General features: G+C 35.0%; 1 long non-coding RNA gene across 2 annotated transcripts; it reads right to left on the bottom strand.

The window, feature by feature from the left end:
* Nucleotides 1-7,211: 7,211 nt before the first annotated feature.
* LOC113321181 lies at nucleotides 7,212-10,235 on the bottom strand. 2 transcript variants are annotated; one of them, XR_003346536.1, is made up of 7 exons: nucleotides 9,963-10,235; nucleotides 9,799-9,833; nucleotides 9,645-9,703; nucleotides 8,886-9,035; nucleotides 8,356-8,517; nucleotides 8,107-8,271; nucleotides 7,212-7,847 (listed from the first exon to the last, which is right to left on the bottom strand). It is a non-coding gene; the product is annotated as an uncharacterized LOC113321181 (long non-coding RNA). The 2 variants fall into 2 exon arrangements; XR_003346534.1 differs by having other exon boundaries at nucleotides 8,455-8,517.
* Between the last annotated feature and the right edge of the window lie 1,504 nt (nucleotides 10,236-11,739).

Here is an 11,739-nt window from a genome sequence, read left to right as displayed (position 1 = left end):
ATGTCGATATTTCTCTGCAGAGGGGTTCAAAACCACCGTCATTTATTTCAGTAGCTACTTTAAATAAAAATTCGCAATATATTAATTAATTACGATCCTACACAGTTCTCAAGTGTATGCATATCTTGGAAAAAAAAAATCAGAGAATTTGTTTGAGCATTGCTCGGTCTAACTCGCAAGCGTTGCTATCTCAAGCTTGATTGTCAAGTTAGTTGCCTAAACTATAAGTCTTGATTTCTAGTCTACTTATAGTTAAGTCTCGGATTAGGATAGTAAGTGTGGTTGAGTTTTAGACTCCACGGCGTTCATCGAATGAATACGAAGAACTACTCAAGGGAACTTGTGGAACTTCATCAACAAAAGGTATGTGGAGACTTGAACTTATCTATCACTCAAAAGTCTATCTATTATATCTCCTGTTTTGAGACACGAAAGTCGTATTGCTATATAGACTTCAATTATACATATTTTCTATTTCGATCCGAGTTTATCTCGCTTATCAATTTCTAGAAATATGTGTTGGTAAACATTCGCTTTGTCCAAGTTCATCTTTACTAGTCACGAAAGTCATGTTGATTATTTCAATAACTTGAAAATCGCTTTGATGAAAATAGTTTGTGGATAACAACTATTTTAACATCCTCTAAGAAAGTTTCAATGATTGAAATGAGAGGTTGGAAAGTAACTATGTTTGGATATAAATATAGTGTGTTCTAACATTTGTGTAAAAGTCCAAAACCGGAAACCTAAAGTATGTGTACCCGTACGCGTACGACGATTGTTGGAAACTCGGGCAAGTATGCGTACCCGTACGCATACTGGCGGAAGTTTCACGTCCGTGAATTTCTGATAGAGTTTGGAAGTGTGAATTGGTATGCGTACCCGTACGTGTACTGGCGTAGCAAAACTCGGTCCGGCTACTTTGGTATGCGTACCCATTTGCATACTTATGTTGGTTACTTTCTAAAATATGTTTGTTCATGAACTAAAACATTTATATAATAAGAAATGCAATCTTGGCAAACAGTGGCTATGATGTTCATGAATTGATTCGAGTGAATCAAAATCGATTTTTATTCGATTGTGTCTTGTATACTTCTATGATATCTAAGCAATTGAACAACTCTCTAACTAGTTCATTTGAGTCATTTGAACTAGTTATGGTGAAGATGAATAAGGTTAATATGAAAGTTCTCATATGGCTAACCATTGATTAACCATTGTTGAACCGACTAAGTATACACGTTTAGGTGCGGTTACTCAAACCTAAATGAATGTACATTTCATTTGTGTATAACAAGCTAAGTTCAATCTAACAGTTGAAAGATATTAGCTTGAATCTAATGAGGTTTTCATCTAACGGTGAATATTAAATGCTTTGTTACCAAGGTAACTTAGATTGCAAACCCTGATTTGGAGACTATATAAAAGAGAACTCTAGCAACTGGGAAACCTAATCCCCACACCTCCTGTGTGATACTAGTTGTATAATCTAGAGTCGATTCTCCTTTAACCTTAGCTTTTTCACGAAACCTTGTAGGTTAACGACTTGAAGACTTCATTGGGATTGTAAAGCCTGACCCAACTATTTTTTTAGTAGTTGCGTGATCTAATCTTGATGTTTTCTATTGTAATTGAGTCAGGGGCAGAGCCAAGAATCATGGGAAGGGGGTGCAACCAAAAATTTTAGGGGGTGCAAAAATGCAAAAACGGGCTTGTTTATATAAAAAAAATTCTTACAGGGCTTAAATTGGGCTTTGGAGCCAGCTGGACAGGGGGTGCAAGCGCACCCCCTTGCAATGGGCTGGCTCCGCCCCTGAATTGAGTACAATCGTAAGATTGGCTTGAGATTTATATCTCTGATAGGAAAGATAGAAAAGTAGTCACAAACACCTTCGTCTTATCGTTTGTGATTTCACAATTTTTTTTTCGTTAATCGATTAAGATTATTGTGAGGTGATTGATTATACTAGGTTGTTCTTCGAGAATATAAGTACGGGTTATCAATTGGTTCCTGTTCACCTAGATTTATCAAAAGACGGAACAAAAACTCGTAGGTATATCTGTGGGAGACAGATTTATCTATTCAATAGACTTTTATGTGTGATACAAATTTGTTTCTCAAGTCTTCGACTTTGGGTCGTAGCAACTCTTAGTTGTGGGTGAGATCAACTAAGGGAATCAAGTGCGCAGTATCCTGCTGGGATCAGAGACGTAAGGAACGCGACTGTACCTTGAATCAGTGTGAGATTGATTAGGTTTCAACTACATTCCCGAAGTTAACTTGTAGTAGGCTAGTGACTGTAGCGGCTTAATACAGTGTGGTTTTCAAATATGGACTAGGTCCTGGGGTTTTTCTGCATTTGCGGTTTCCTCGTAACAAAACTTCTGGTGTCTGTGTTATTTCTTTTCCGCATTATATTTTGTTATATAATTGAAATATCACAGGTTATGCGATGAATCGATCAATTGGTAAATCCAACCTTTGGTTGTTGATTGAAATTGGTTGATCCTTAAACATTGGTCTTTGGTATCGTTCAAGTTATTTCTCTTGTATTCAATCAGGCTCACGAATTCCTATTTGATTGATTGCTGATTGAATCGGGAAATTGATATATAACTCTTTGATATAATTTTTCTTAAGATCGAGTCGGACTGTATAGTTGATTCTCTTGAAAGTATATTGGTGTTAGTCCACACAGATTGCTAAGCGAAATATTGGGTGACGTTATTGTAACCCCACTTTTTCAAAATTGATAGTACCAGTGCCCACATGCATTAATAACTTTGAGAACGTGAATCATGTTTTTGGTACACTCAATTCACTAGTGGAAAACAACCGATTTAAGATAGTCAGATAATGCCGTCTTTCACATTTCCGCTGAAAGTGCCGTAGATTTAGTGTCTTTTTCTGGAACAACATTTTCGGATTGCCCCTAAATAACGATTCTTTCCGGGTGCCGCTGAGCACGACACCTGGACTGCGTCGTAGATTTAATTCTTTTTATTAAAAAAATATCAGACATAACTGACTGATTGCAGCTACTCTGACTGGGCTGAAATAATGCTGATTCAAAACTCAAATTACACTGAAATTAAACTTGGATTTATAAACTCAAATTACCATTTCGTTGAACATTCATTTGATTCGTAAATTCAGTTTATAAATGAAACAACAAGATTTTAATACTAAATTGACACCAATTTAATATTGAATTGACACCAATACAGGACCTAATAAGTTCAAGATTTTTCTTAAAGGTAAGTGATACAAGTCCTAATAAGTTGAAGGTTTCTTAATGACAAGTGCAAACCAGCAAAATGATGATCAAACAAGCCCACACTTCCGAACTGGGCACCTGCATCAAAAATAGTTTCAACATCAATTAACCAAAATGAACTCCCAAAAATTATGATGGTATTTGAATAATAAATAACTTCATGACAATCAAAAGCTCTCACCATCTCCTTATCTAATTTCAACATCACAAAGATTGAACCTAACTAGTAAAAAGATAGCCTAGGCTACTAGACAAATTCAACATCACAAAGATTGAACCTAACTAGTAAAAAGATAACCTAGGCTACTAGAAAAATTCCAACTTAAGCATACATATAAAGTAACATACAGAACACTCTCACCAAGGAGTGGAGAGTAAAGCGCGCTCAATTCACCGACTCTATCTCCGTCCCAAGAAAAGCAAAATTTCCGCAAGCACTGATTGTGAAGGCTGCAACAAAAGGATAAACACACAAACAAAAAAAAGAACATATTGAACAATTTAAATTATAAATTTCAAACATAAATATGCAGTTGGACTCTTAGATGATCGAACTGTGTTTGCACCGAAACGTGGACATGAACTTGATACTCTTAGATAACTTTGTGTTGGTTTACTAGTAAATTTTTGGCTAAAGTAGATAAATGGGCTGTTGAATGAAATTTTATGAATTGGCTCAAAAGATACCTTAATAGGTGTTCGATGGCTTGTAAATGGTGTCAGGAGTAACGTCATTGCACTAATCATGTGCGCAAATTTCAACTAAAATGGTTGACATATGGAATGGGGTGGATCAGAAAGTACTCTATGTATTATTGTCTAATTTCCACTATTAAGAATACATAACACAGTTTGGCTAAGTTTGCATGTGTTAGTGGTGGTCAGGATTTCATCTCAAAAAGATAAATCGATCGCAGAGGATCAATCAGTTAAAACACGAAACGAAATGAAACGCCCAACTCAAACTCTCATTAGGTCGTCTGTTACGCTTTCAGTTTTCTTTGTGTTAAATGTGGAAAATATCAATAGATTCACTGTTAAATGTAGAATTAGGGAGGCGAAACATTTCATGTCAACTGAACGATTTCCAATCAATTCATCATCTTTTTCTTCTACTGCTCAAACAATCAACTTTGTGTTCCAATTCCAATGAATCGTTAGGCCTCGCCAATACTTATTAGTGGGACGGAGGGAGTATCAAAATAGATGAAACGAGATTGCAGTGGAATATAATTTTTATTTTATTTTAGGGAATGATAGTTCACTAAAGAGAAGACAAGTGTTCATTGAAGATTAAGGTTTACGATTTAAATTTTGTTTATGAAAAGTTTATGCTTTCTGATTAAAAGTTTGTTGTTTTTTTTTTCTCTTATTAAGGTTTTAGTCTTCACCGACCGAAACTGCTTGCACCGTTTCTTCTTCCATATTCTCCTCAATTACGTTAGGTGTTATGTATAATTGATTCATTGGATTTTGTCTATTTCTCTTATTGTTTCCTTAATTTTGTGTAGCAAGAATTAATGGGTCTATATCACTATATGGAAAAGTTGGAAAACATTTAGTGGATGTTACTCCTGATTTATTGGTATTTTTATTACACTTTTTAATAGGTCAGTTTCTATAAATAAATATTTCAAAAAAATAGGTCAGTTTTCTAATCGGAAAAGTCAAATGTTATTTTAATTTTCCGGGACCATTTTTTTTTTAACTTCTTTTGATGACAAGTGTTATGTGGACCATTTCACTTATTTATTTGGCTGACAAGTGTCATGGGACCATTTCACTTCACTTTTTTTATTGACAAGTGTCTAGATGACAACTTTCAATAATTAGTTCTCTTAATTTCCTTAATTTTCTCAAAAAGAAAAAACTGGCCTACTAAAAAGTAACCGAGGAAGTATATATGATTTCAAAATAAAGGTTTCAACTATCGAAACCTATGAGAATTACAAAAACTGTGAAGGAATTATTGTTTTCCTATTGTTTAGTATTGGTGTAATTTGTGGCTGTGTTCAACCTGCTCTTTTGGATAAGTTTAAAATCCATTGGCTAATTTGTGAATTTTGAATTTTAATCTCCATGGTTAATGACGCAAGATTTTCTTATCATTTTTATTGCAGCAGGAGCAAACAAAGCTGAATATGAAAAACGACCGATCCTTAAACACGTCGTGTAACTTATAAAATGTAAGTCCATGATGCAAATATAGTCCGCACGGAACATAGAAAGACACGGAAGAAATCAAAGACGAGATGAAATAAGCAGAGGTACAGGTTAGTTATAAATTTTTATGAAATGCATTTTTGCATTTTCATAAATTTAACGACTTGAGAATCCTCTTTTGACGACGCTGAAGGATAATATCTTGGAGCTCTGCAAAAGAACTTTGGAGTTTTTTATCTAGAAATCTGAAACTCGCGCCCTCTGCTAAGCTTGAGAAGCCGCTGCAGATAGCACAGGTAGCAATTTGAATTGTCTTTTTCGATTAACTCTGTTTTGGTAGAAATAAAATGTCTATGAATATTCAGGAAATGAGTCAGTTAATGTTCTTGCGGTTGATGGAAGATATTGAATGCAAGCTCATGCAAATGATGCTTGGAGGAAGCATCAACGTTAATGGTTGCACGTTTGATGTGGTCAGAGGAACGAGCCGAGTGCGTTTAAGAAAGGATGCTTCATGAGTATTCAGATACAAGTTTCTTTAGCAAAGAACAAACATTTGAAACCTGAAAGGTAATATGGAAGAACTAATGTATTTACATTATATTAATTAAGGAGATTTGATGTCTTAAAATCAAATTGAACTCTTGACATGACTTTGGTTATCTAATAATAACTGCGGTAGAGGAATTTTTGAAGAGACTGCATAATAACACAAAGTGCAATGTTTGTCAATAGAAATTGGTCATTGATGACAAGATGCTGGAGTTACTTTGCAAACATTTCTAATTCTCACTTTCTTTCTCCATCTGTAAAGTAAGGTTAACTATTCGCTTTATTTCATATTTTTTAAGTTTTTTTTCTTGTTTCAAAACAATGTTGAATATACTGTAGGTCGTGGTTGTTTGCATTAGATCTAGAATTGCATGATTAGACACAATGGTTTCATATAACTGCTCAAATTTCAATATGATCAAACTACGAACTTATTCGTGAGAAAGTTTCTACAAAAGTGGATCTTCTTCGTCTATTGTTTAGTACCATTAACAAGGTTTATTCACTGGGAAAACGTCAGTTTCTCAGCAGCTGGATGGCTGCCAATGGAATGTCATATATAGGCAGTCACAAGTTTTGGATGGTATTATACTCTTCCATGTTCCGCCATTTCTTTTATGTGCATTTTTTCCTTTTCTAATAATGTATTAAGTTGGATGTATTTTCACTTGAACAATATTTTTTTAAAGGTCTTATGGTGTGCAAAATCATAATCCTTATCTTTATCAAGCACTCCAGGTTGTTGGAGTAGTAGGACATCTATATGAGTACTGTAAAATTGGTAACGATATCTTTAGGCGCATAATGCGTGCTCTGTCCTTTGCTAGCTCATTCTAAGTAATGAACCTAAATAAAACAATGCCAGTGAGTTAAGAAATTTTTTCTCATATTTATTTTTTTTAACATTAAATTTTGAAGTGTTCAGGTCAGATTGACAGATGGAAGGAAATGTTACCGACACCCAAAGTAATATAGTGTGGTTGTGTAGCACTATGATATCTCATATACTCAAAAGATCAAAAATAATTTTAGACTTAATCCTAATCGATGAAAAACATGAAGGTTTTTCCAGTCGGAAATCAAAAATAGATATTATTAATCTTATATGTCATAATATTGTAGGAATACATAATTCACACAGCAATTGGTAATATGCTGCGGAGTGGAAGGTTCAACAAGTTTACCACGCAAATGAAACTTGAGAAGATCACTATATAGATGATTAAAAATGCTGAGTTATCTAAACGAGACTGGAAACAAAATGATCATACAAAAAATTGAAATTAGGGCCCATATGATTCTTTAGTTGTTACAACTCAACATAGATCAAGGCCGGTGCCGTTACGGCACGGGTTAAGCCCTAGTTTTTCTATAACACTAATTGAACTCAACATTTGCAATTCGGGAAATTACAATTCTTTCTGTTTGTCTTACTTAAATACAAACAAAGATTACTTCAGTGTATGCATTATCAAAAAAATAATAATGATAATTGAAAAACAAGGATAAAGAAAAGTTATAATCCCATGGAGGACCATTTTAGTCAAAGTATGCATTCAAAAGAATTGTATCAGGTCAAGAAAATTGATAACAAGCATGGTAAATGGAGTTAGAACTCAAGTAAGGAATCAACATAAGCATCAAACTCAGAAGTTCGCAAAGAGAAACTTACCAAAACAGCAGATCCATTAAAGCTATCATTGCCACTTCCACTACCAAGTTCACAAGGAAAATCAGCATTTCGCAATACCGACAGTAGCAAAGCTGCCATCAGAATACCCATCCCTGCCTTTACAGCCACCACTAACTACGTTTCTCAAACATTACCTCGACCTACACCTCCCGTGCAACCTGCATTAGACATGAAACAAGTACTTATTAATTAGTTAATCTTTTGCTTACAATTTATTGGTTAAAGTCTGACAATACTGATATGAAAGGATAAAGAACAAAAATGGATGTATATTGACGACAAAGATGTAACACTGAATATACATGGATGAGGCATCCAGGTAGTATAAAAGAGGGACAACAACCTTGAATAGAATCTAAGATCTAAACAATAAAAGGTCAGCAATAGTCACTAAATGAAATGCATAAATAGCATTACCTGAATCATTGACACTCTTTACAATGAGCTTCCACAAGGACACTGAACCTTCATATTTATATTACGAGAGTCAACAACTACATCCTTGAATTTTGCATTGTGAAATGATGAATGAATCTGTCCTTTAGAGGCTAAATCAGTAGAGCCCTGGAAGTCTGCATTTTTCTGCAAGGAGAAAGATACTTAGTTAAGTCATGGAAAAATGTTTTGGGAAATGGATAACGCAATTTTCTATATACAAAGACATACACTTCTACAGTGCTTCGGATATCCAAATAGAAAGTAGCATGCATACACAATCCGAGCAACAATAAGAGCTCTCACAACATCTGAAGGTGACGTAATTACCCATGCTTTTTTCCTTCATCAATCTGATGTAGTTGTAAGCAAGTGGGAGCCGAGTCACAATGCCTGCACACATGTCGAACACATGGTTAGTATTTTAAATTTAAAATACAATATCAGACTTATTAGACACAACATAGAACAAATGATCAAAAGAAGCAAGTCATGTGATGTAGTTTCACAAACATCAGTTTCCATCAGTTTCACAGACATCAATTGGGCGATCGGAATAGGTTCTCTGTAGGCCCTGCTACGACACCAGACTCATGATTATGTTGGATAGGAATTCCAAGTACCCTTTCTAAGGATACAGAGAGCTCTTAAATTACAATTCGTTTGCTACGTTCAGGTTACTAAGAGGATTCCACATCCTTAAAGACCAATGCACTAGTATTGCAAGAAGAAAAGTGTTTATCACGCAGGAAGATAGTTACCATCACCACCAGCACTCTCTCGAGCTATTCGGATTCCCTCTCCCATTTACCGCCACCAGTTCAGCCCATACAACCTCCACCACAGCGCTTTCTTGAAAACATTGATTTACCACCACCAGTGGTTTCTCATTTTCTTTCATCATATACATCCTATGCACCAAATATTATTTATACATAACAAAACTTATCAATACAAGACTAAAACTAACAAATCAAACCCAATATCAGAATTATAACTACCACACAACTCATAGAATTTTGTTTGACAAGAATTACAAATCCAAAACCCAACATCAGAATCATTAAAAACACCCAATTTTGATTGACAAAAATTCTGGATGACTTCCAATTACTCCACTAACACAAGAGCAACACCAAATGACCTCAAATAAATTCATTAACATAAAAAATAGAAGATAGGAACCAGAACCATCAATACGATGACCCATTACTCAACCTCGAATAAACATAATCAACTGATCAAATTTAAGGCACATGACAATTAGTTCATTGAAACATTTTATCAAACAACAGTAGAGCAATACTTTTTTCCTTTCTTTTAACAAAAACCATCAAAGTAGTAATGGAGGAAATCTAAGGAATAAGAAAGAATCAAGTCAAATAACAAAAAAACCAGACCCTAAAACATGATAATAACCAAAACCCATAAGCAATATTCAAATAAAAGCACTCAAATAAAATCAAATTCAACAAACACCCTCTGTAAAGTACAAAAATTGAAACAGTAGTGTCTCTTACTAAGTAAATTCAGATGAAGATGACTCATCCAGTAGTTGATTGAAGTACAAAACGAAGCCCTATGGTTGACGGGAACACAAAAACTCATTAGAATTCACTACGAAACCCACATTACAAAAATCAGCGTTAAAAGCCTAGCAAAAATATATTTTACCGGTGTAAGAAGCACCTTCCATTATCGGCACAAATCTGTTAACAAAACCCAGAACCCCCAAAATTAATCAAAGTACAGACTATTTCATTAAAATTTCTCAAAAAAAACACAATAAAACCGTAAATCTCATTAAGCAGTATGAATCAAAAAGAGAGAGATTATACCTTTTTCTCTCTGAGAAATTTGCGGATCTAGATAATACCAAAGAAGAACAAGAATCATCCAATACATGAAGTAGATGTATTGGAGATCTGTTAATTGTTTTGGTTCATGAAGATATGTTCATTTATGTGAAATAGCAGATGGATTTGAGAGATGAAGAAAAAAATGATTTTGATTGATAAAGATCTGTTTTTGATTAAGCAGATAGATTGGAGAGATGAAGAAAGAAAATGGTTTTTTCTTTGGAGTAAAATTTCCGATGAGAAGAGTTTGAAGAGAGGAATGACAAGAGGCAGAAATAGATTTAAGATAGGCTAGGCTCGATGTGGACGGGCCACATACTAAGAGCTTCTCCATTGGTCACGTTGCCAGCTTCATACGTGGCACTATTGAAAGACATCCTTTAACTTATATTCCAACTATTTTTTTTAAGAGCATGTCCAATGGAGTTTGGGTCTCAAAAAAAATTGGTGCCACGTAAGATTTTAGATACTCCAATATAAGGGTGCATAGGAACCGAGCCGGACTGATGGACCGTCCCGAAACCGGTGTAACCGTACCTGTTTTTGTCCCGAATCGAGGAAGGGGATAAAGATACCGGTCCAAAAATTGAGAACCAACCTCTAAGGGTACAGGTACACGGTCCTATGCATGTCCCGTACCATACCGTCCCGTTTATACCGAATAATAAAGACCATTGGATTTAGGGGTTTAATCTGTGGTGGTATATATAGAAAAATTAGGTCAGAGTATTTCGTTTTCTTTTTCTTCCTTCTTCTTTGCAGCGCCTCTCCCTCTCTCTCTCTCAAGGAACACAGTTCCTCTGTTTGATTTAGATTTAGTGAACATGAATTGTAATACTCATAAAAGGCCCCTCCTTCTCCTTCAGTTTTCTCAAATCGACAGCTTAGCACATTCGATACAGTGGGTGGCTCCTTTGAATGGTTTTATTTGATTGTTCTGTATTTGGTACAGTGGGTGGTTACTTTCAGCAACAAAGCTTGTGAATCCATTATATTCCTGTACTCTCCCATGTCTAATTGATCTTACCATTTTCCGGAAATGAAGCCAGTCATGTAGTACCCAGAACTCTACAAATAGAACATTATCATTATCATCTTAGTTAGTGGAAAATCTGGAATGTTTTCCTGCTAAGTGTTTATAACTTTTGATGTTATTTTATTGGTCTTGCTTGAATGTTGTTTATTCTGATTTCAAACTTGTGTGAATAAATCCAATTCTCAAATTTTCTTAATTGACATTGAGGACCGAGACTAGTACCGGAACCGTCCCTGGTAACGCACTGGTCCCGAATGGTACCGGAACCGAGATACAGGGTACAGTACCTGTCCAAAAAATTGGAACCGAGAATAGGGAGTTACAGGTACTCGATCTCGAAAAGAACCGAGCCGAACCGTAACGTGTGCACCCTTACTCCAATATAAAAAACTCTCTCCAATGGTAGTTGGATAGTCAAAAATTAATATGAGTTGGCAGTTTGAGTTTGGATGAGGATATCTAAATTTAGATACTCCCATCCATACCCACGTCATAAAAAATTCATGTTTAAAATTGTTCTGGCCCACATTTTAGATTAAGTAACCTATAACTAAATGACAAGTGTATCAAAATAGATACAGATACAACTACCACTGGAGATGCTGATTAAAACATGATTCTATTTATACATAATGTTAACTAAGTGCCTAATTTTTAGGTATCCACATAGGATATATACCCATATACCATTGGAGATGCTCTAAATACAGGGAATAGAAA

The sequence above is a fragment of the Papaver somniferum genome, chromosome 1, assembly GCF_003573695.1.
Source record: "Papaver somniferum cultivar HN1 chromosome 1, ASM357369v1, whole genome shotgun sequence".
Lineage (NCBI taxonomy): Eukaryota > Viridiplantae > Streptophyta > Magnoliopsida > Ranunculales > Papaveraceae > Papaver > Papaver somniferum.
The sequence above is the reverse complement of the archived record's forward strand: the minus strand, read 5'-3'. Positions and strand labels throughout refer to the sequence as shown.